Raw genomic sequence first — 26565 nt, forward strand, 5'->3', positions numbered from 1 at the left:
TGGCATACTATACTTCCTTATCATAGCATAAGCAAATAGTTTATATTTGGATGTAACAAGAATGACAATCTCTTTGCTTCTAGACCATACTATTATAAAACTTTATAAAAAATGGCATGAAGTTAAAAAAAAATGGCATGAAGCCATGAAAATTTTGGAATTCTCAAACAAAGCAAGTGACTTCTGTGGTAAACTGAGTTTTTCCTGAACAAACTTAAAAGAATAAACTTGAGACAATACAAAGTTGATGAATGTTGACACTAAAGATGGAGAAGAAACTAAAATAAAATATATTACTCAATGTTGTACTCCTCATATCAACACATAGGTACCCAATCACATCACTGCAGAAAAGCTTTTAACAAAGTTAACTATATAAACATACACTCAGAGAATGAAGAATTATGCTATTAGATGTCACTCATAAATTCATGCTTTAAGAGAAGTGATTTTTTTTGTTTATTTAATAATTAATTTGTGAGCCATGATGTTACCTAAAAAACTAGTGAAGGGAACCGGCACCACCAGAATGGCAGCTATGTATGCAGTGTTGTTATACATATAAAAAGTTACATGTATTTTAAATTTAAAATAAGTGATATTCAATTAATAATATGCTTCATGATCTTGGTACATTGCTAAAAGAATTAGTGAAAATTGTAACATCAGTCTATTTTTTTCTATATACTACACAAATAGCAAGTATAATGTTGAACTTTTTGCATTAAGTAAGCATACCATTCTTTTTTCTTTATCCTCACCCGAGGATATGTTCACTGATTTTCGAAAGAGAGGGAGAGAGGGAGAGAAAAACATCTATGTGAGAGAGAAACTTTGATCAGTTGTCTCTCATACACGCCCCGATCAGGGATCAAACCTGCAACCTAGGTATGTGCCTTGACTGGGAATTGAACCTGCAACCTATATGGTGTACAGGACAATGCTTCAACCAACTGAGCCACCTGGTTGGGGCTAAGGATATCATTCTTTAATAAAGTTCTGGTTGTGTTCTGACAAAATTTTATTTAGAATTCTCTTTTTTGATGCTTTAAGAGTTTTGTTATTTCATCTGCTCTGGAATAGTTCACTAAACATGAGAATTGCCCACTTCTTAAAACTGCATAGACTGTACCAACAAAACCATATGGAGTTTGATACTTCTGTGGAGTTAAGGCCTCACAATTTGACAAATTACTCTACGGTTTCTGGGCTCTTCGAGTTTGCTTGAAGTCACTTTTGGCAATTTATCGTTTCCTTAAAAATCAATTTCCTTCACATTTTCTAAGTATACTCCCATAATCACTTTTTATATTCTAACCTCAAATGAAAGCACAACATATACATATATAGCAGTATCACTTAAATGTCCATGAATGGGAAAATGATTAAATTATAGTACACATGAAAACATTATAAAGAAGTATATGTATTGAAATTACTTAGAAATATGTTTATTCCAAATATTTTTGTTTTTAAAAAAGGAAGTTGCCAATTAAGGCAAGTAATGCATTTTTAAACTAGGAGAAAAGATCTTCGTTTTTATATCAAGAGGAAAGGTCCATAAGTGTATTTTTATGTAAACAAAGACAAATCTATAGACAGATATCCTCCAAACTACTGAAAACAGGTTAATTTTTTTTTTTTTAAAGGAATGACACCATGGCATAGCACAAAACAAACCAAAACAATAGGGAGAAAATCATCAGCTCTTCTGGGTACCTTGATTGAAACCAAGAGGGTAATGTCACCACCACAAGTTTTTCCGTTCTGAGGCCTGCCTGTGTATTCCTGCCCCTGAATTCTAGGAAATCCTGTATCCTTAAAATAATCTCCACTTTTCAGCTTACACTATCTTAAACTAGTTTAAGCTAGTTCTCTTACTTGTAACCAAAGGCTCTTAAGACATTATGTGATAGATCAGTGTTAACTGTGTTTACTTCACAGAAAAGATGATGATTCTTTAAAGAGTAGTGGGACTTAAATATGTAAGAAAGGAGCAAAGCTACCTGGACCAGAAAAACAGAACAAAGAAATGTTGGAAAAAAAGCATTTTTCTCATCCAGCTGCTGTGGCTCAGTGGTTGAGTGTCAACCTAAGAACCAGGAGGTCACAGGTGGATTCCCAGTCAGGGCCATTGCCCAGATTTCAGGCTTAATCCTCAGTAGGGGCATGCAGGAGGCAACTGATCAATGATTCTTTCTCATTATTGATGTTTCTCTTTCTCTCTCAGTCCTCTCTGAAATCAACAAAAATATATATTGAAATTTTTTCTCTTACTGCACAGTAGGATCTAGATCAAAGAGAGAATGTATAATAAGGATTTAAGTGAGAACAAACTACAGAGAATAGAGCTAAACTTGAAATAAAAGGTAACTAGGAACCACTGTTGGTTCTCAAGCAGAGAGAATTTATAAAAGCATTATTTTAGAAATATTAGAATGGTACTAAAAATCAAGCAAGATACAGTGTAGAAAGAGTGTAAAAATGAAAGTGAAAAAATTGAAGGACTAAGTGAAATCTAAATAAAAAGTGAGGATCCAGAGAACTGGCAGTGTTAGCATAGATTAGAATTCCACAGTAGGTACAGAGAATTTTAAAAAGACAATTCCTAAAGTAAAATGCAAGGACAAGAAAGAAATAATCTGTTCAAAGTGAAATAAAGACCACTAAATTCTGTATGGGAAGGAGAAAGATTAACTTTATTTCTCATTCGTTCTTCTGTTTGTCATCTTGCTGTGGCAGTGATGTAGGAAAATAGGAAGATTTTACTTACAATTTTGAACACAAGATGGGGGGAAGAGGGTCAACAGATTTATTGCTCCCTGATTGGGAGAACATATAATGAATTTCCTCTCAACTTTCTGTTGAATTTTTCTCTGGCTCTACAAAATACCCCCTCTATGGATAAAACAAATTCCACTCTCCAGGTTTCCCCATATACACTGAGTGGCCAGATTATTATGATCTCTGAATGCATAATAATCTGGCCACTCAGTGTATATCCTATATAATAAAAGGCTAATATGCAAATTGTCCCCTCGACCAGGAGTTTGACCAGCAGGCAGGCTGGCCAACCGCCCATGTCCCCTCCCCCTGGCCAGGCTGGCTGGACCCCACCCATACATGAATTCATGCACCAAGACTCTAATACACACACACACACACACACACACACACACACACACACACACACACTAAGTAGCCATATTATTATGCATTCAGAGATCATAATAATCTGGCCACTCAGTGTATATGGCACTACAATTCCAAGAAAAGAAGTAGTAAGTGCTAATACTCTGAGCACAGCATGTCTAACATGTTTGGAGAGTAGCAAGTTGCCAAACCCAAAAATCAAGCAATCATTCTTAAGTCTCTTTTTCTTATTTCCCCATTAATCCATCAGCAATCCTGTCAAAATACATTTTGAATTCTTCTCTCCAACTTTGATTAAAATACTAGTCTTGCTAAGTGGCATTCCATGTTTTCCCCTTGCCCATCATCATCCACTGACTCCATTCTCCACACAAGAGCAAGAGTAATCTATATAATATAAAGATCCAGGGTCTGTAACGTCCAAAATGACTAAAGGGACGACCGATCGCCAGGCTGCACGTGCAGCAGGCTCGGGTGGGGGGGGGGGGAGAGAGAGAGAGAGAGAGGCGGGGTTGTTCAGCAGCCACCCCAGGCTGCTCGCAAGGCCCGGAAAGAGAGAAAGGCAAGAGCTGATCAGCCCTTGCCTCTCTCTCTCTGAGAGGTCAGCAGTTCAGCCTGCTCACCAGTAGCCTGGGGCAGCTGCTGATGAGCCCTGCCGCTCTGATCAGGTCCAGCAATAGGCCCAGAGATGCTGACTGGCATAGAAACCGACCAATCAGACCCAAATCTGGGTGAACTGTGAGGAGCCAATGGCTGCCTAGGAGGCGGAGCTTTTGACACTTACTGGCATAGCAACTGACCAATCAGAACCTAATCTGGGTGAACTGTGAAGGCTGAAGGGGTGTTTTAAGGGCAACAGCTGTTTAGTGTAAGGTGTAAGAAGGCGGTTCAATTTTTTAACAACCGGTTTGGCAGTATAGTGCATATGGCTGGCTATCAGTCCAGATAATGTATTTTTGTCTGCCAAGAGCATCTCCTCCTGCTGAAAAATCCCCCCACCCCCATTTAAGCAATCCTATACTGTATAATCTACCTATACTAATAAGAGGGTAATATGCTAATTAGACCGGGTCGACCAGCCATCTTCCAGACATCCAACTTCCCTCCAGACAAAGCCATGGTGGTGGGGGCCAAGGCAGGGGCAGTTAGGGGAAATCAGGCCGGCAGGGGAGGGCAGTTGGGGGTGAGATCAGGCCGGCTGGGGAGGGCAGATGGGGGCGAGATCAGGCCAGCAGGGGAGGGCAGTTGGGGGCAAGATCAGGCCGGCAGGGGAGGGCAGTTAGGGGTGATGAGGCAGGCAGAGGCAGTTAGGGGTGATGAGGCCAGCAGGGGAGATCAGTTAGGGGAGAGATCAGGCCAGCAGGGGAGGGCAGTTAGGGGCGATCAGGCAGGCAGGCAGAGGCAGTTAGGGGCGATCAGGCAGACAGAGAGGTTGGGGCATTCAGTCAGGCAGGCAGAGGGGTTGGGGCGATCAGGCAGGCAGGCAAAGGCAGTTAGGGGTGATCAGGCAGGCAGGCAGGTGAGCAGTTAGGAGCCAGTGGTCCCAGATTGCAAGAGGGATGTCCCCGATTGGAGAGGGTACAGGCTGGGCTGAGGGGAACCCCCCCATACAAATTTCATGCACCGGGCCATTAGTCTTAATATAAATAGGTCAGAGTTTTCCCTGCTTAAAACTCCTTAGTGGCTTCCCAAGGCACTTCAAATAAGATTTAATCTGTCAAGGCCTGCAAGAAACAGTGACATCTGGTCTGGGACTTTTCTATTCAATTTCATCTCACACCACTCTCTCTCCATCTGTAAATATACTCCAGTAAGCTACCAAAGGTAGTCTCAGTTCCTCAACTGCTCTCTTCATATCTCAGGCCTTTGCACCTGCTGTTCCCTGCTTGAAATAATCTTTCTCTCATTCTTCATAAGGCTAGATCCTTCTCATCTTTTAGGTCTCAGCTCAAATGTTACTGCCTCAGAAAGGTCTCCTCCAACCTATAAGTCATCCCCTCCTCAAACAGGAAAAAAATTCTCTATTTCAGTCTTTTGTATTTTTTTTTGTAATTTTTTTTCTGGCAGTATTTTATTTATTGGCCAATTTATTTTCCATCTCTACCACTGGGGGAACAAAAGCTGCATAAGCATAAGGCGCACATCTGTCCTGTTCTTTGCTGTATTACCAGCACCTAGCATAGTGCTGGGCTTGTAGCTAGCAACAAATCTGTACCAGTCTTTGTTCAAGTATTGGAACAAAACAGACTAAAATCCCTCCCCTCAAACAGCTAACATTTTACTGATTATTTAGATAATAAACAAAGTAAATTATGTAATATATTCAAAGATGACAAGTGCTATAGAAAAATATAAAGGATAGACTAGGCAGAAGCAGAAAGTTGACATTTTAATAATCTGCATTGAGCATCTGCCCTCTGGTGGTCAGTGCGCATCATAGCGACTGGTCATTCCACAGTTTGGTCAATTTGCATGTTAGGCTTTTATTATATAGGATTCCCTGTGGCTATCAAAACCCACTTCATTAAGTCAAAATCTACTTGAAGTTATACCTCCTTTAAGACACCTTCCTAGACTGGGCCAGCCCTAACTAATTTCCTACCTATGAAAATTCACTTAAAAACCAGACTACACAAGTGTGCATTCACTTTCCTGTTTTAGCTGTTTATATTGTACTAGAGGCCTGATGCACGAAATTCGTGCAAGAGTAGGCCTTCCTTCCCCCGGCTGCTGGCACCGGCTTCCCTCTGGCACCAGGGACCCTGGCTTCCCTCCTGCCACCGGCAGGCACCTGGACCTGGGCTTCCTTTGCAGCCCTGGATTCATCCGGAAGTCTGTCTGGAAGGATGTCCGGAAGGACATCTGGTCTAATTAGCATATTACACTTGTATTATTATAGACTAGAGGCCCAGTGCACGAATGGGGGGTGGTTCCCTCAAGCTGGCCTGCACCCTCTCCAATCTGGGACCCCTCGGGGGATGTCCGACTGCCAGTTTAGGCCTGATAAACCGGCAGTCGGACATCTCTCTCACAATCTGGGATTGCTGGCTCCTAACCGCTCACCTGCCTGCCTGATTGACCCCAACCACTTCTGCCTGCCAGCCTGATCGCCCTCTAACCGCTCCCCTGCTGGCCTGATCGCTCCCAACTGCCCTCCCCTGCAGACCTGATCACCCACAACTGCCCTCCCCTGCCGGCCCGATCACACACAACTGCTGTTCCCTGCCGCGACCTGCCTCCTCCGCCAGGACCCGCCTCCTGCACGCGAGGTGGCAGAGACACCAGGACCGGCCTCCTCCATGCCACGCAGAACCACGGGACCCCCAGGCCTCATTGCACGGAGCAGCCACTGGACCCGCCTCTACTGTGCACACGGCCATCTTGTAGCAGCCATCTTGTGGCGGCATCGCGCAAGGGCGTGACACTACCTAGGCTTTTATTATATAGGATTTCACATACATTAATCTGGATACCTCAACCAAATTATAAGCACTTTGAAGATCAAGAATTTATTCCTAGATATTACTAAGCACAGCACTGATTATTCTCAACACATGCTTGTTGATTTGTGTAACTTAAGTATACAAAAGTGTGTTATATTAGAGAAAGTCCACCATTCACTCAGCCTAGTATGTATAATCCTTGACTAACCATGCAGTTGCACATATTTGTACATAGTAGACAATAAATGTTAGGTTGAACAAATGAAGGACTGCATGCATGCATAAGTGATAAATGAATAAAGGGCATCTTTGGTAAGGTGGAGGAAAAGGGCAAATTGTACATGGATGGATGTAAATGATTAACATGAAGTTACAGGTCTTAAATTTATTCTGCTGCAATCCAATTAAAATTAGTTTATATACAGAATTTTGGCCCAAGGGACTGGGAAGGACACCAGAATAGCTCGCAACATCCTATCTAATAAAAGAGTAATATGCAAATTGACCATACCTCTGCTACACCCACCAGCCACGCCCACCAGCCAATCATGAGGGAATATGCAAATAAACCCAACCAAGATGGCTATGGCCACAGAGAGCAGGAGGGAGGCTTGCGTTTACCTGGCAATAGAGGAAGCCAAGCTTTCCGCCTGCCCTTGCCGGCCCAGGCCTCCACTCAATGCTACGAAGTTTCAATTATAGAAGATAAATAAAGCCCAACAGAAATGGCGGCAGCCACGGAGCTGGAGAGAGCAGGAGGCTAGGGTTGCCCGCGGCGATGGAGGAAGCCAAGCTTCTGCAGCCCTGGCCTGCTTTGGCCTCCGCTTAAGGCTACATAGTTTCAATTATAGAAGATACATAAATCCCAACAGAAATGGCTGCCGCCACTGAGCGAGCAGAAGGCTTGGCTCCACTCCAGGCTACAAAGTTTCAGTTGTAGAAGATAAATAAATCCCAGATCCCAGGGCCTCTGCTTGGGTTGCCGGGGGGCGTGGCCGGCCTGAAAACCACCATAGGCCCCTCGCCCAGGCCGTCCCACACCCCAAGGGAACCCCCACCCTGATCTGGGACACCTTTCAGGGCAAACCAGCCAGCCCCCACCCGTGCACCAGGCCTCTATCCTATCTAATAAGAGAGTAATATGCAGACTGACCATCACTCCAACACACAAGATGGCTGCCCCCATGTGGTCAAAGATCCTGCCCCCATGTGGACACAAGATGGCCACCACAAGATGGCCAGCAGCGGAGGGCAGTTGGGAGGGACCAGGCCTGCAAGGGAGGGCAGTTGGGGGCGATCAAGCCTGCAGGGAAGGGCAGTTGGGGGGGACCCAGGCCTGCAGGGGAGAGCAGTTGGGGGGTACCAGGCCTGCAGGGGAGGGTAGTTAGGGGTGACCAGGCCTGCAAGGGAAGGCAGTTAGGGGCAAACAGGCTGGCAGGGGAGCAGTTAGGCATCAATCAGTCTGGCTGGGGAGTGGTTAGGGGGTGATCAGGCTGGCAGGCAGAAGCGGTTAGGGGCAATCAGGAAGGCAGGCAGGCGAGCAGTTGGGAGCCAGCAGTCCTGGATTGTGGGAGGGATGTCCGACTGCCCGTTTAGTGGGATCGGGCCTAAACGGGGAGTCGGACATCCCTCGAGGGGTCCTGGAGAGGGTGCAGGCTGGGCTGAGGGATACCCCCCCCCCCGCCCGTGCACGAATTTCGTGCACCGGGCCTCTAGTTAAAAGATAGAACACTGATATCTCATAGTTATAGTCCCTAACTGAAATTAGCACTATTTCATCCATCTTCCATTTCTATATGGTTCCACTTATTCCTACTACAAAGAGGTTCTCATACCTGTGGGAATGTCACTAGCACACTCCCAAATTAACAACTTTAGAGAGAAGAGAGCATCTTTCTCCTTGCATTCATATATCAATTTCAAAGGATTCTGATTTGGTCTGCATGAGTAACAGGCAATCACTGTTGCAACAGAATGAATAGGCTTGGGTTATAAAACTTATAAGACTGGCTGATAGCCCATCAACCACTCACAATAGAAAAGGGATGGTTTCCCAAAATGATGATATACTGAGGTGACAAAAACTGTACACAGAAAGACAGATAGATAGATCTTCTCTGACAAACAACCTCTGACAACCCAACTTTAATTGGTGACGATTTTACCACATTTTGAAATTTGACTTTTAAAAGCCAATATTTGTTTTCAGCTTAGGCTATGACCATTTCTTGAAATAAGACCCAGGTAAGACCCACTTAATTTTCTTAAGCTTCAAGTCATGCACTTTCATTCTAATTTTCTAGCATTTGTTTCATGTAGTCATACCAATTACAATTTTAAATTTTTAGTCACACTTTGCTCCGTTTTTCAAGATGGAATAATCCAAATCATTTTGGTCAGTCATCATATAGCAGCCTCTTGTTTACTTCATTATATTTGAAATTTTCATTCTGTTTTTTTCCAATGCTCACCAGAGGATGTGTCGTCGTGGGTTTTTTGTTTTAGTTTTTTATTGATTTGAGAGAAAGAGGAAAGAAGAGAGAGTAATATTGATTGGTCGTGTCCTGTACACTCCCCGACTGGTGATTGATCCTGAAGCCTGGATATGTGCCCTGATCAGAATCGAACTCGCCACTCTTTGGTGCATGGGACAATGCTCCAACGAACTGAGCCACCTGGCCAGGGCTGAAGCTTTCATTCTTCATCTTATTACTTTTTCTGAATAGTTTGGATCAAACACAGTAAAGAAAATTCTTAGCACTCTGCACTTACTGTCTCTATTCCTGATTAACACAGTACCCATGTGAATCTCATGTGGTAAGAGGTTAGACAAACATTATGTAGGAAGAAATTATGCAGGTAAATGAACATAAATGATAACCTGGTATCTCAATTCAGCTCTGTTACTCTCTACTTATGGTAGTTGCTAGAATTAACTTCTAATAAAGTTAAAAAATTCATGCCTTTGTGGAAATGGCTCTGAAAAGAAAGACATTTATGGTAAAGTTTATGGAACTAAAGTAATAACTTAAGTTGGTATTGTCTACTTCAGCTATTTTAGTAATTACGTACATATTCTTAATCCTAAGTTAGGGTTGTACTTAGGTGTATACTTATTGCATTTGATGAGGGGAATTATGACACTGTGATATCACAAGAACAAACAGCAAGAGACTCATGTTTAAAGACAGTTGTATTTCAGGTTTTTGTTTTGTTGTTGTGGTTTTTTTATAAGGCTACAATATTTTCCACTGAATTTAAAAAGCTTTCCTTAGAATACCATGGATCTGTCAGCAGATTTTTCCCATTCTTTTTGTCCACACAAAGATATTCAGATGACTGTCTCCAGGAAACCAGTCATAACTCTATAGTGATTCCCAAGTCCTTTTCTGACTTATAATGTAGATGCCATTAATCATACTAGACAATCTTTCTTCAGATGCATTACTATGCGCTAATTACAGAAAACCACAAACATTCTCCTAGCCATCTATACAGCTTCAAAACATCTTCCTAACATATTTATCATCATTTATTACTCAAAAGCTCTTAATGCCATCATTATATTTAGAAGGATAATATGGTTAAAATCATCTTTGGCTCTCTAATGAAATGTTAAATAATAAACAATAAAACAAAAAACTACTTTTTCTGCTCCTATTAAAATGAAAAACTATGTATAATATTTAAGCCAAAAATAAAATTGTAACTTATGAAAACTCATATACATAACTATTTTATTTTGTCTAAGACTAAAACACATTAAGTTACTACTTAATGGGCTATATAATACTTCAATCTTTACCATACCTCTTTCTTCAAGGAACAAAAGGCACACAATTTAATGCCTGGACAAAGCCATAATCAGGAACAGTGATCACAAGAGATGATATCTGGAAATAAAGATCAAGATTTTAAAACTTTGACTGCAAAAAACTATTAGTAAAATATTTTATACTGTCAATTCAGTTATGCTTCATATTCAACTTAAGTGTATAAATTTAGAAGAAAAATAAACTTCTCTGCACTTAGGCAAATAACCTATCATATCTACCCACTGACAATGTCATGAATTTACAAAAGTCAGAAAACTCAAAGCTTAAAGGGAAGCTTAGAATCAAACTAATTCAATATCCTCATTTATTACAAGATAGGGAAAATGAGTCTTGCACAAAGTCAAAAAGCTAGAACTAAAATTTGGATCTAATTCCAACCCAGCTATCCTACCACAATGCTACCTCTTAATACACACTTCTGATAACTAACATCCCATGAAAATTGCTCGTTGTGTGAAGCCAATACACCATACAGAACTAATATATTTATAGCCTACACACCTAAGGTCAGATAATTAATAAAAATTTCAACTTTATTACAAATTTTTCTTCTGTGTATAGTGCTCTGCCAAAAAACTTTTAGTACCTGAAGGAAACTGGGCAAGACTCAAGTATTTTATCATTAAAAAACAAAAAGTTGTATTAATGGATCTAAAGGGCACAATGCTTCTGATAACAACAGTTCCAAACAGAAAAGTAAACAATGAAAGTACATCAAAGGGCATGTGTAAAATATATTTTAAAGTCAACCTGTCTGTACATTTATACATTTAAAATACATTCTGGTATGTCTCAAAATTTAAAAACTTTTGGGATCACAGTTACCAGAGAGGACAGGACAGGGTAGGATAGGATTTGAAGTTAATGATAAAAACCTCAAGCATATAAAGCTCACACGTTATCAATGTGCACAGTAGATATCCATTGTGGTTACTCTCCTTTAATTCTTCCATAAAACCAGATATAAAGTGCTCTGAATTGATATTTATACTTACTTTGATGGCAACTATAAGGAAAAATTTGATTTTGCAAAACAGGTTGTTAGATACCTGTATTTTATCCCTTTCTCCCCTTTTGTTAATGTTTCAGAGTACGGGCTCATATTATTTATGAGAATTTTAACAAAAATTAACATGGTCTAGTATGCTTACCCTTCACTATGAAATGTAACATACTAAAAATGTTAACACAATGCAACGTCTTTATCAGTTTTGGAAGAATAGTTCTGCTGAAAGACAATGAACCCACTTCTACTGATTAGCAATTAAATTATGGAAAATGTTAGGGTATTTCACTGAATCAATTATAATGGTTTCTATCTATTCAACCCGAGGATAATAACATCAAAGTACAGTCGAATCAGATCTCTTGCTGCATAAAAACCAATTCAACAATATCAGTAAACAGTTGCGCAAGCTCATAAAATTCATAACCTAATGGTGTCTTCATGTTTAATCATGATAACAAGTTCAACATTCTTAAGACTTCTTAAACATTGACTTTCTTTTTCTAGGGATTTTTAAACTTTTGATAAATACCTCACAAACACTAAATGCCTCCAAATTTAAACCTAAATGAAAACTGAACCTTAACTTTTGCATTTTTAACCTCAAAGCTACCATGTCTGTTTTGTTGGTCTATTTAAGAGTTACAACATTTTACCTCATGTGCACTAACCCTATATATTTTCAATTACTACAGCCATCTAGGAAGAGACTATCTAATTGACAATGAAGACACCATGTTAAGAAGAGACTCAAAATGGACCCTACAAGTGAGAAAGCCAGTTACAAAGAAATCCATCTGCCACTGGGTGTGATTGAGGTTTGCAGGGAAGAGTGCCTTTGGCCAACTCCGAGGAAGACCGCGCGCCAGCGAACTGAGCATATCCGCAATTAAAGACCTCCAAAAACATAGACTGGACCCACAATGGGGACGCCGTCGAGTTGGGGTGCTGTGGGGCTGCGAACCTACAGCTCGAGAGGTGCGGTCCGAGGGGCGCCCAAGCAGTCTCCACCGGCCCGGGAACGCACCGAGTGGGTGCTTCGAGCGCCGCGCGCCCCGCTCGGTCCCAAACACCGCGCCCGATCCGCCCCTTCCTCCGGGGTTCCGCTGCCTCTCAGGCGCGCGGAGGCACACAGTGTCGCACGCCCGCTCCAGCTCCTGGGCAGTGGGGAGTTGAAAAAGCTCGGACGGAAAACAAGCACAGGCTAAGGTTAGCCCTAGCAGCCTGCAAGAGAACCAACTGAAAGAACCAACTTCCCTAGAAAAACTTTGCAGCAAGTTAGGCGAAAGCACTAAATGGCCGGGACTATTTAACAGGCGCTTCCTATCTTGAGGCGGCTCCCGAGCCGGTTCGGGGTGCCCTGACGCCCCACAAACTCGCCTTTTGCCCCCTGACTGTCCCTTCATAAGTCTCGGCATCCTAACAAGTTTGGGCGGCCCCGCTCACAGGGAATACCTGTCGTGGTCCCCATTGCCTGCGAGTCCCTGATGGCGGCCATTACATTTCCATCCGGGTATTGCCGAAAGCTGATCGCCGCACTACCAGGAGCGCCTGCTGCGGCGGATGGATCCGCGCCGCACCTGGAGCAAGCGGAAGAGGACGGAGGCCGGCAGGGCCCGCGCTGTGCCTGGCGGGACTAGGCCATTGAGTTGGACTGGCCGCTGACCTCTCAAAGTAGCGCGGTTGCCTGGCGTTCGCCGCGCTAGTGACTGACCCCCTTTGTTCACCAGTAGCTCGAGAGATCCTACTTCCAATGGGATGCTAGATAAGCATTCACCAAAAACTGTCCTACTGGCAAGCCCTTGCTGACTGGGAATGGTCTCAATCCTGAGGTTTAATCATTTCCGGCTTTGAAAATGGCGTCTCCCCGCCCCTTGTTTCCGAGAGGCAGATTTCTGCGGCCTTTGCAGCCCATGTCAGTGAAGAAAGATGCTACAAGCAGCTGTGGAAGACATACTGAACTCCAAACATGTACACATTTAATAACTGATCTGAAAACTATCGTTATAACAAGGGAGGTTCTCATCCCATCGAAAGAATCCCTCCGCATGATGACGGGGCTTGACAAAGAGGTCAATATCGTGACTGGGTTTCCCTCCCAAGGAACAGTATGGCTCCTAGTTTCTCTTCTGGAGCATTTTTGAAACGCAACTTATTCATTCACCTCACTTTTTATACAAATTATCTTACTTTTAACAAAGATACAAAAAAAACTGACTGGAGCAGAGAAATATGCTAAAATATTGAAAGCGAAACCACGATAGAATTGTTGGTCTAATTTTCATGTCCCCCTTTTTTTTGGAAGTACACATGGAGTTTATAATTGAAAAAAAGTTGTCTGTCATAAGCATTTCTCATTGTCTCAGAGTATGCTTTTGAAAAAATCGACCTGTAGCCAGCCATACATAAGATTTTCTCCATGCTTTACTAAAAAGTACACTGAAGTAACCTCATTTTGTCTGCAGGGAGCTTTTTTATCAGTGTCTGTTAGTCTACGGATTCCTCCTGGAAAAGGCAAATGAGAGGTAACTCACATTAGATGTGTTTTGTATATCTTGTGCTCTTACGCCTTTACACCGGGAGGAATCTATAGTTAATAACAAAAGGAATGCCATTATGGAATGAGAAACATGTTATGGATTTTATTTTGCCTTAAACATCATCCTCCAGTCCCTTGCCCAAGTCTTAATATCCCCACACATCACAGAAGAAAGAGGATACGAATTTTTCTCAATAGCAAACAAAAGATAAAAAGATTGCTGGGAACATGGACAGAGTTGTTCCTTCTGTGTTTAGATGTGGTGTTTGTTTTACAGATTAAGAAATTGCACCCCTCTCTGCAGTATTTACCTTATAACTTCATTCTCACGTATACATATACAGTCACCTACAAACCTGGAAAATCTGCGTATATGGAAGAATTGGAGTGTTTTTTAAGTAAAATTATTCGTCCCCAACCTTATTTCTTCCTCCTTTTTTCTTCCATCTGCATCACATAACTGCCACCAACTCTCTTCCTCTCTTTTTAGATTTTAAACATTGAGGTTAGCACAAATAAATAGAGTAAAACAGAAAGGAAAGACAGAAGAGGCTTACAAGAGAGAAAGAATACAAAGGAGAGAAAGTTAAATCATAGCTTAAGAAAGGATCCTGGAATAGTTTGTATTTGATGGGGATAGGGCATCTAAATTAATGCTTTAAATACTTGATTCCTCTGGAGAAGACCTAGATGTACTATTTCCTGGCTGAGTGCATTTAACTTCTGAGCTTCACAGAATTATACAATGCATAACTAACACAGTTGACAGACTGGAGAAGAGTAACCAACACCATTGCACCACAGTGCAAATGGTGATAGTCAAAAACATTCCATCTTGATTACAAACTTTTATCTGCTTTTCAATATATAATTCATGGACGTTGTGCCATAAAGCAGATCACTTCAAGACAGTGAAATTTTCTCCTAAAAATAATATATAGGTGGGAATTACTTTTCACTCTACAGATTCACACCTCTGAATTACAGAAAACATCATACCATAAGAGTCACAACAAACATATATGCATTTTTAAAATGTAAGCACAGTCTGGTCCTAGCCGGTTTGGCTCAGTGGATAGAGCATCAGTGTGCAGACTGCAGGGTCTGGGGTTTGATTCCCGTCAAGGGCACATGCCCGGGTTTCGGGTTCGATCCCCAGTAGGGGCTGTCAGGAGGCAGCTAATCAATAATTCTCTCTCATTATTGATGCTTCTATCTCTCTCTCCCTCTCCCTTCCTCTTTGAAATCAATAAAAATACTTTTTAAATGTAAGCATGTTTTAGTCATAGATAGCTTAGTACCATGGTCGGCAAACTGTGGCTCGCAAGCCACATGCGGCTCTTTGGCCCCTTGAGTGTGGCTCTTCCACAAAATACCACGGCCTGGCCGAGTCTATTTTGAAGAAGTAGCGTTAGAAGAAGTTTAAGTTTAAAAAATTTGGCTCTCAAAAGAAATTTCAATCGTTGTACTGTTGATATTTGGCTCTGCTGACTAATGAGTTTGCCAACCACTGTCTTAGTATATCACAAACATTATATAAATGGTAACTGTTATAATCATAAAGATTTAAATGACATTAATTTTAACAGCAAGAGTCTCTTAAACATGGCTCTCTCCTTTTTGCTGATCTCTCAACTTAAGTCCAGATTCCCTACCTCCAACAATATAATCAAGTGCCAGAATGAGAAAAAGAGATACAAAGAGCCTGGGTGTCTAGCTTCAAGTGGTCACACTGCTTGGTCAAGAATATTATAGGTTACAATAACTAAGATCTGGAAACAACTCAAGTGCCCATCAGTAGAAGAGTGGATTAAAAAGCTGTGGTACTTTTATACCATGGAATACTATGCATCAGTAAAAAAGAAGGTTCTCTTACCCTTTGAGACAGCATAAAGGAACCTGGAGAGTATTACGCTAAGCAAAATAAGCCAGTCAGAGAAAAACAAGGATCACATGATCTCACTCATATGTGGAATCTAATGAACAAAATAAACCGTTGATCAAAATAGATCCAGAGACATAGAAGCATGGAACAGACTGTGGAATCTCAGAGGGAAGGGAGGGAGGATGGTGGGTAGAAAGTGATCAACCAAAGAATTTGTATGCATATATGCATAATCCATGGACATAAATAATAGGGTGGTGAAGGCCTGTGGTGGGGGATAGGGGCAGGGGCGGGCTAGAAGGGGTCAATGGGGGGGAAAAGGGACATATGTAATACTTGTAACAATAAAGATTTAATTTTTAAAAAAGAATATTATAGCCCTCGCCGGTTTGGCTCAGTGGATAGAGCTGGCCTGTGGACTGAAGGGTCCTGGGTTTGATTCTGTTCAAGGGCACATGCCTGGGTTGCAGGCTTGGTCTCGAGTGGGGAGCATTCAGGAGGCAGCTAACCAGTGTTTCTCTCATCATTGATGTTTCTCTTTCTCCCTCTACCTTCCTCTCTGAAATCAATAAAAAAAAAAATTAAACAAAAAAGAATATTATTGATTGATTCTTCAATCTGTCAGTTGGAACATAAACTGAACATAATCGGCTGTCTTCTGCACACCCCCTGCTGGAGATCAAGCCTACAACCTGGGCATGATGTGCCCTGACCTGGAATCGAACCATGTGGTCGATGCTCAACCACTGAGCCACACCAGCTAGGCTGCAATGTGGTGTGTGTGTTTTTAAAATTTAATATCTATTCAGCAGACACTTTCTTGAACATCATTCTGTTACAGAAACTGCCATAAAAAATAAGGCATGATCCCTCAAGTAGTCACCAGTTCAATGGGAGAATTTTAAACCTCTGAAAGATTTAATAATTCAACAAAGCAATTACAAAGGTGGAATTTCAGATGCTACAATAGGTGATGGGAAATATTTTTTTAAGGTAGGCATCTCTTCCAGTTTCCTTGCAGTTCATACTTCCTAGATGATCAAGACTCTGGATATAGTTATTTTTTGTTAAATTTGTATTAAATATAGAGTTACTCTTAGCTCTTTCAGTGGATACTATAGTCAACTGTGAAGAACATTTACACTATATAAACTATATTGGACTTAAATAGTTTGGGGTACCTTTCCCTGTCCCCAATTACATTAGATTCTTTTTTTTTTTTTTCTGTATTAGATAGAGCTACTGTGTCTCCCAGCCATGGTAGAGTGGCCTAATGTACTAGGTGTTCTGTATGGTCAAGTGGGACAGCCTCCCCAATCACCCAAGCAGGGCACTTGAGGTGTACCCCCTGTGTGGGCTGTATATAACCCTCCTGTTGTAGTTGAGCTTTGATTGCTGTTGTCATGTCAATAGGAGGGACTTAACCCCAGGCCTATCAGCTGTAAGATTTGGCTGCAACCACTGACCACCAACCTCTGACCACTGTGGAGGATCAGTTGTGCCCAGGCCCACCCCACACAGCAGGACTTACTTCAGCAGGGCTCTGTAACAGCTTGAGTGTATCGCTTGTGGACAGGGTTGGGTGATGTGGTCTGAAGTTATCTATTGGGTGCACTAGTTCTGGGACCTCCTTGGAGGTGCAGGCCAAGATCAGCTGCCACCTGTGTTCTGCCCAGGTTCACACAGCATGAGCTACATGCAAAGCAATCTGCAGATGGCTTCTATGTGGGCTGAGCTTGGAAGTACCCAGGTGAGGCCAAGCTTCAAACCAAGGCCACCTGATGCTAGTGCTGTGCCTGGAGCCATTTAGCAAGAGATACAGGGCACGCTGAGGCCAATGCTGCTCGTTTGAGAGAATTTAGGAAAATCTGAAGCATGATCCAAGACAGGCCATTTGTGTGAAAAAGCCACTGAAAACAGCTCAGGTGGGCCTGGAAGTTGAGTAGGCTGAGGCTTCAGGGAATCACCAGGTCAGAGCAATAATGTGAGCCAGATTGATGGAGTCTCAGATATGGTGTCACCCTGCCAGTTCTGTGGAGAGGGAGGGCTCATCAAAGTGCCAGCACTTCTGTCTGGAAGAAAGCTGCCCCTCAGCTTTCACCCTGATGAGGCCAAGATAACCCTGATACCAAAACCTGGCAAGGATAACACACAAAAAAGAAAACTACAGATCAATATATCTGATAAATACAGATGCAAAAATCCTAAACAAAATACTAGCAAATCAAATACAACAATACATTAAAAAAATAATATATTGCCCTGACTGGTTTGGTTCAGTGGATAGAGCATCGGCCTGTGGACTGAGAGGTCCCGGGTTCGATTCCAGTCAAGGGCATGTACCTTAGCTGCAGGCATATCCCCAGTAGGAGGTGTGCAGGAGGCAGCTGATCGATGTTTCTCTCTCATCAATGTTTCTAACTCTCTATCCCTCTCCCTTCCTCTCTGTAAAAAATCAATAAAATATATTAAAAATAATAATATATCACGATCAAGTGGGTTTTATTCAAAGGGCACAAGGATGGTTCAACATATGCCAATTGGTCAATATAAGACACCACATTAACAAAATAAAGGATAAAAATCATATTATCATATCAATCAATGCTGAAAAAGCATTTGATAAGATACAACATCCATTTATGATTAAAATAATAGAATGGGTATAGAAGGTAAGTATCTCAACATAATAAAGAGCTATAACAAACCCTCAGTTAATATCATACTCAATGGTGAAAAACTCAAAGCTTTTCCTCTTAAGATCAGGAACAAGACAAGATGTCCATTCTCACTACTCTTACTCAACATAATACTGGAAGTTCTAGCCAGAGCAATCAGGCAAGAGAAAGAAAAGACATGCAAACTGAGAAAAAAACCGTAAAACTGTCACTTTTTGCAGATGACATATTTATATAGAAAACCTAAGTGTTCCCCCTCCCCCCAAAAAAGTAACTATTAGAACCAACAAACAAATACAGTAAAGTTGCAGGATACAAAATCAATGTACAAAAATCTACTGCATTCCTATATACTAACAATGAAATTTAGAAAAAGAAATGGAAAAAACAATTCCTTTTGCAATTGCAACAAAAGCATAAAATACCTAGGAATAAACTTTAAAAAGGATGTGAAGGATCTATATACTGAAAATTACAACGTATTATTAAAAGAGATTGAAAAAGACACAACAAAAATAAAAGATCTTCCATTTGTGTTCATGGATTAGAAGAATCAACATAGTTAAAATGTCCATGTTACTGAAAGCAATATATAGATTTAATGAAAACCACGTGATCTTTTTAATAGGCTCCAAGTGTCAGCTGAAATTCTCCATATTTTCCTCCATTTTCTTCACTATATTAATGATTTTATTTTAAATCATCTGATGTAGGGAGCGGCTATAGGGTTAAGCCTGGGACTGACCTGTGGCAGGGCCACAAACAAGTCCCAGCTTGGAGGCAGAGCCCTCCTAGAATAATTAAGCTTGACCTTATAGTCCTCCCTTGTTCCTTCCTAAGTAGCTAATGGGCTGTGGGAGGTGCAATAAGTGCTGCCAAAACAAGGTGAAACTCACAAGAACATTGTAAACATGTTGACCACTTCCCTTGTTTTGCTTTGTGTGCTCTGACTATAAAATAAAACTTTGGCTTGCAGGCTGGGTCTCTCTGTGTCCTCATCAAGGCACAAGAGAGCTAGCTGGCTCCAGCTGTATTCTCTTGTCTATCTTCTTTAATAACTCGCTAACCCTCCTCAGGCTCAGGGAATCTGGCCGTGCTGAATGTGGTTCAATCTGATAGCTCCAATATATGAATCACCTGTAAGAATATTTCTACCATCTCTTTTTAATCTAGTTTTTGGTTGTTTGGATATTTTTATAGCATGCCTCATAATTTTTACTGGGTGCCAGACAGTGTGTATTGAAAACATTTAAAATTTTTAATGACCTATCTCTTTCCTGAGCCAGTTAAGTTTTCTTCTGGCAAACAGGTATGGTACAAATAGGTCATCTTAATGGTATCTAGGTTTGGTTTTAGGCTTTGTTAAAGTTGATTTATTTTTTTTTTGCCCTTCTAAGAAATGGCTCTTCTGTGCTCTCTTCTAAAAGTTGACAAATTCTCTCAGGAAAAAAAAATCAAGAGTTTATCAAAACTGATCAGAGAAATTTACCAACTACCAGTCAGAATTTCTAGAAAATAAAAATATAGTAATTGAACACCAAAACTCAAGGATTGCATTAAACTACATATTGGAAACTTATAAAGGAGTGATCAAGTGGAAGACAGATCTGAAGATATTTACTAAATGCAGCTTTAAAAGTCAAAGAGATAAAAACAATAAAAAAGAACTAAGATACAAGAAAGAGTGATAATTCCAGAATATCTAATCAGAGTTCCAGGAAAAAAAAAATAGGGAAAATACTGGAGAGTCAATACTTGAAGAAACAACCTCTTAAAAGTGGCTATAATTGGCCCTGGCAGATGTGACTCGGTTGGAGTATCATACCATACACCAAAAGGTGGCGGTTTGATTCCTGGTTGGGGTATGTGCAAGGGGTAACTAATTGGTGTGTCTCTCTCTCTCTCTCTCTCTCTCTCTCTTCCCCCCTCTCTCTCTTTCTCTGCCCCCCAAATCAATTTTTAAAATTGCTATAATTGAAAAAAAAAGAAACCAAATTTCATATTCAGAAAGTCCAAAAAATCCAAAATAAGATATAGAGAGAGAAGAAAAGGAGAAGGAAGGGAAGAAAAAAGGGGGAGGGGGGGGAAGAAACCTTAAATGCAGCAAAAAAAAAAAAAAAAGGCATATTATATATTTTTTAAAAGCAATGATTAGATTGAGTAATGATTTTTCAAGGGCACAATAGCACATTGCCCATAGAAGACTGAAAAATATACTGATATATTGATAACCTATAATTGTATACTAAGCAGAAATATCTTTCAACATCAAGGACAAAATAAAGACATTTTTAAGACAAAAATCTGAAAAAGTTCACAATCAATCAACTTTCATTGAAGAAACTTTAAAACATAATTTAGAAAGAAAATTATTCCAAGAATAATATATGAGAGTGGTGGAGTTAGGAAGCAAAAAAAAAATCGTATGATCCTATCAATGAATACAGAAAAAGCATTTGCCAAAATATAATACTCATTCATAATAAAAACTCTCAGCAAACTAGAGGGAAACTTCCTAAACCTGATTTTTAAAAATCTATACAATACCTGTAGCTAACACTATACCTAATGCTGATAAATTAGATGCTTTCTGCTAAGATGAGGAATAAGGCAAGGATGTCCCCTTTCACTTCTGTTAACGATCATTCTGAAATTCTTAGTAAGTAAAGAAAATAAACTAAATGGATACGATTGGGAAGGAAGTAATACAACTTCCTTTTGATTGCAGATGACATGGTTGTCTGTGTAGCAAAACCAAGAGAATTAGAAACCACATTAAAAAAAAAGACTCCTAAAACTAATAAAGGGTTATATAGCAAGGTTTCAGGGTACCACATTAATATACAAAATTAAGTTGCTTTCGCCCTAGCCGGTTTGGCTCAGTGGATAGAGTGTCGGTCTACGAACTGAAAGGTCCCAGGTTCAATTCCAGTCAAGGGCATATGCCTGGGTTGTGGGCTCGATCCCCAGTGGGGGACTTGCAGGAGGCAGCCAATCCATGATTCTCTCTCATCATGGATGTTTCTGTCTCTCTCTCCCTCTTCCTTCCTCTCTGAAATCAATAAAAATATATTTTAAAATATTAAGTTGCTTTCCTTTATTCCAGCAATGAACAATTGAAATTTGAAATTAAAAACACAATGTTATTTACATTAGCACACAAAAATTAAGTACTTAGGAATAAATCTAACAAAACTGGGTTTGACAATGATTTTTAAATACAATACCAAAAGCATTTTTCATGAAAGAAAAAATTGATTGTTATACTTCATTAAAATTTTAAAATTCTGCTCTGTGAAATGCACTACATGTGGAGAACTGCAAAATCTAATGAAAGAAACCAAAGAGGATCTAAATAAATGGAGAGATGCCCCACTTCATGGGTAAGAAGCAGCAATATTACTAAGATGTTTGGTCTTTCAAATATCTAAACATCTTATTAATAATCATTATTAAAACATTCCCAACCTGATCTATAGGCTAATACAATTCCAATAAAAATTCCAGCAAGTTATTTTGTGGATATCAACAAATTCAAGTTTACATGGAAAGTCAAAAGACCTAAAATAGTTGACAAAATACTGTAGAGGAAAATAACGTGACTATTGACACAACTTGACTTCAAGACTTTCTATAAATGCGCATACTTGAAGCAGTGTGGTACTGGTAAGAGAACAGACAAATAGGTCAATAGAACAGAATAGATAACCCCAAAATAGATACACATAGATACAGGCAACTGATTGTTGCTAAAGGAGCAAAGGCACTTTAATGGAGAAAGGTTAGTCTTTTAACAAACAGTGCTGAAACAAAAGGATATCCACATGGACAAAAATGAATGAAAGAATGAAAAAATAATCTAGATATAGACCTTACATCTTTCACATCAAAATGGATCATATATCTAAGTGTAAAATGCAAAACTATAAAAATTCTAGAAGATAACACAGGAGAAAATCTAGGTGACATTGGGTTTCACAATGACTTTTATATACAACACCAAAAGCATGATTCATTAAAGAAAAAACTGGTAAGTTGGACTTCATTAAAATTTAAAACTTCTGCTCTGTGAAATGCACTATTTAAAGAACGAAAAAAAGAGGCCATGTTCTGGGAGAAAATATCTCAATAAAGGACTTTTATTCAAATATACAAAGAAGTCTTAAAACTCAACAGTAAGAAAACAACTTACTTTAAAAAAAAGGAGCTAAAAATATGAACAAATACCTCACCAGAAATGATATACAGATGGCAAATACATATTTGAGAAGATTCTCAACATCATATGTCATTAGGGAAATGCAAATTAAAATGATATACCACTACATGCCTATTAGAATATCTGAAATACAAAAACCAAAGACTGAAGAAGATGTGGAGCAACAGGAACCCTCACTTTTTGCTGGTGGGAATGAAAATGGTACGGCCCCTTTAGAAGATTGTTTTGCAATTTTTTGCAAAGCTAAACATGGTCTTACCATATGATCCAGGAGTTGCCCTCCTGTGTATATGCCCAAATGAATTGAAAAGTTATGTCCACACAATTATTCATACATAATTGCCCAAAACTAGAAGCAACCAAGATGTCCTTCAAAGGGTGAATAAACTGATGAACAAACTGTAGTACATCCATGCAATAGAATATTATTAAGCAATAAAAAGAAAGGCACTACCAATCCAGAAAGACCTGGAACAATCTTAAATGCATGTGAAGACAATCTCAACATGGCTGCAGTCTCCAGTAGAATCTTGAGTCAGAGGTGTGATAGAAAATATTCACACCATGTCCTAACTTTGAAGAAAATGCTTCTAAATTTAGTCATTAATATATTCTTATGGGCTTTTCATTGATATCAGTTATGATACTTAGGAATTTCTTATCTTGGTTGCTAAAGGTTTATTTTTTAAATAATGAATACATTTTTAATATCATCAGTTTTGCCTCATTCATTGACCATTGAAATGGTCATACTGTTAATTTGATTTGTTAATATTGTGAGTTATATTAATAAAACTTTAGTTCAACCACTGTTAAAGTTCTGATTTAAACTTGGTCATGATACATTGTTTTAGTGTGTTGCTTGATTCAATTTATATATATATATATATAATTGACTCAATTTTTATATATATATAATTGATTTCAGAGAGGAAGGGAGAGGGAGAGAAACATCAGTGATGAGAATCACTGACTGGCTGCCTCCTGCATGCCTGCCACCAAGGATCGAACCCACAACCCGGGCATGTACCCTGATCAGGAATCAAACCATGACATTCTGGTTCATAGGTTGACGCTCAACAACTGAGCCACACCGGCTGGGTTGATTCAATTTTTCGATCGTGTGTTTACACCCATGTTCAAAATAATAATATTTATTCTTTTCTTCCACATTCTCAGGGTTTACTCTGTATTAATTTTAGCTATAATTTTTTCATTGACTTTGTATGGCTTCATGTGAGTATTGGGTCATATTTCCTTTTCTTTTTAAGGAACCTTTTCAACAGTTTGTATAAGATAGTAATTAGGTGTTCTTTGAAAGTTTGTTAGAACTACCTATAAACCTATCTGGGGTGGGGGAATGGGGTAGGAATTTTAATAATGATTATAATTGTTTTTTTGTTAAACCTCACCTAAGGATATTTTCCCCATTGATTTTTTAGAGAGAGTGGTAGGGAGGGAGGGAGGGAGGAAGAGAGAGAGAAAGAGACAGAGATAGAAACATCGATATGAGAGAGAGACATCAATTGGTTGCCTCCTGTACTTGCCCCCACCGAGGCCAGGGATCAAACCTGACCAGGAATCAAACCCATGACTCTTTGGTGTGTGGGCCAAACCACTGAGCAAAACTGTCCAAGGCAATAATTATTAAAATTTTGAATGATTGTTTGCTTAATTTTCTAAATTTTTTATTTATATTTTCCTAGAAAATAACATACTTCATCCAAGTTTTACCAACTTATTGAATATATACATTCAAATTATTTTCCTATGATAATTTAGGTGTATTATAGCTATTTTTAACTCTACAATAGTCATTTTCCCCATTTGATCTTTTATGTTTGCCTTCTTTCTCTATTTTTCTTTTAATAAAAAGATTCTAGTGGTATTCTTTCTTTTTCTCCTGTTTTGTTAAACAATTAAATTTTACTTTCACATGTATTATTTTCTTCCATACTCTCTGGGTTTGCTCTGTATTCATTTTAGTTTTATGAATTAAGTGCTTAGCTTATTTCTTTTTCATTTTTCTTGTGTTCTAATATATAAAGACTACCAATTTCCCTTTTAGCCCCATTTTAACTGCATCTGACTAATTATGTATAAGTAATTATTTCATTTAAACTTTTTTCATCATTTTCATTTTGATTTCTTATTTGGACTTTCAGTTATTCAGAGGTGAAGATTTTGTTATCCAGATTAATTTTTAAACTACGTTTTTGGCTTCTAATTTTATTACATGTCATTCAGAGAACATTATTTCTATATTACCATTTTTTAAATGTTTGTTGAAGATTCATGTTTCAATATATTTATCAATTATTGTAAATATTCTGTGCATGCTTGAAAAGAACATATTTCCTATGTTGGATGTAAAGTATTACATATATGTATTTAAATTGACATGTAGGTTTAGATATATATTTTTATAATCTTTTTTTCTGTATGAGCCATCATTTTCTGAGAGTATCTTAAATCTTCATCTATGGCTTGAAATTGCCTATTTCTTCCCTTTATTATATCATTTTTCTATATGCATGCTGAGTTATCAAGTTAGACAAAGCAAAGTTCATGATTTGATGATGTATTTTTACTTTTATCATTATGAAATTGTCTCGTTATTCTTAATTGTACTTAAACTGTCTTTTGCCTGATATAATGTTTGCTAGACTATGTCTCCTGGTTTATTTATTTCTCTCTTTACTTTCAACCTTTCATTGTAGTATTATTTTCAGATGTTTCTTATAGACAAAATAAAGTTAATTTTTAAAAATTGAATCTGCATCTTTTCACTTAATTATTATCCTTAAATACACTTGCATATACTTTCTTAAATTTTCTTTTTCAATCCTCACCTGAGGATATGTTCTTACTGATTTAAGAGAGAGAGGAAGGAAGAAGGAGAGAGAAACATGGATCAGTTGCCTCCTGTATGCTCCCTGACCAAGAATCAAACACACAGCCCAGGTATGTGACTTGGCCAGGCATCAAAACCATGACCTTTCTGTGTACAGGATGATGCTCCAACCAACCGAGTCGCACCAGCCAGGGCACTTACTCCATTTTCTATCATGTCTAGAGTTAATCAATATTCATTTCATTCCCCAAACATGACAAAAACTTACCATGCTTTTACTTCCCTTCAATCTTCTGTGTATACTACTTATAAGATTGATATCTGTTTCAGGTTCTATGATTGGGGAGGGGGAACCCTCAGAGCTTAATATTATAAAACAACCAATTGTTACGCTTATGGATTTTGTGGGTCAGAAAATCAAACAGGACACAAAGGGGATGACTTGTCTGTTTTACAATGTTTGTCATCTCAGTTGGAAGACTCAAAGGCTGGGTACCGAAATTATCTGATGATTCATTCACCCAGAAGTCTAGTGGTGGATGCTGGCTGGGAGGCGCACTTCCTTTTCACATGGCTCTCTCTGTTTGGCCTCTCTTTGTAAACTCGTTTGGGCTTCCTCACAGCATGGTGGCTGGTTTTGCCAGAGCAAACTTCCCAATAAGAGACAGCGAGGCTGACACTGTATCCTTGTGACCTACTCTCAAAAGTCACATTGCAAGCATCACATCCGTGCATTCTATTGGTCAGAGCAGTCAAAAGTCTACCTAACATCAAAGGGAAATAGATTATACCTCTTGATGGAGGGTAATAAGTTTCTAGAAAAACATTTAGGACTGAAAGTATTCCTATGTCCATTTTTTTGGAAAATACAAACTGACATCAATATCACTTAGAATATATATGCCAGACTGATATTAAGAAGCTTTTTGTAAACAATATTTACTTAATAAAT

General features: G+C 39.3%; 1 protein-coding gene across 10 annotated transcripts in view; it reads right to left on the reverse strand.

Moving 5' to 3' along the window:
* ZNF518A (zinc finger protein 518A) overlaps nt 1–26565 on the reverse strand; it is a 48165-nt gene that overhangs the window by 13463 nt on the left and 8137 nt on the right. For 3 of the 10 annotated variants that reach the window (XM_080688281.1, XM_080688283.1, XM_080688280.1), the window contains exons 1-2: nt 12894–13001; nt 10407–10489 (exon numbers count right to left, since the gene is read on the reverse strand). The gene's annotated coding sequence lies outside the window, so the exon portion shown is untranslated. Of the gene's footprint in view, nt 1–10406; nt 10490–12406; nt 12547–12893; nt 13017–26565 lie in introns of those variants that run through there. The other 7 variants (XM_080688287.1, XM_080688285.1, XM_080688282.1 and 4 more) reach the window with 4 other exon arrangements.

The sequence above is a fragment of the Plecotus auritus genome (assembly GCF_963455305.1).
Source record: "Plecotus auritus genome assembly, chromosome: 9".
Taxonomy (NCBI): domain Eukaryota; kingdom Metazoa; phylum Chordata; class Mammalia; order Chiroptera; family Vespertilionidae; genus Plecotus; species Plecotus auritus.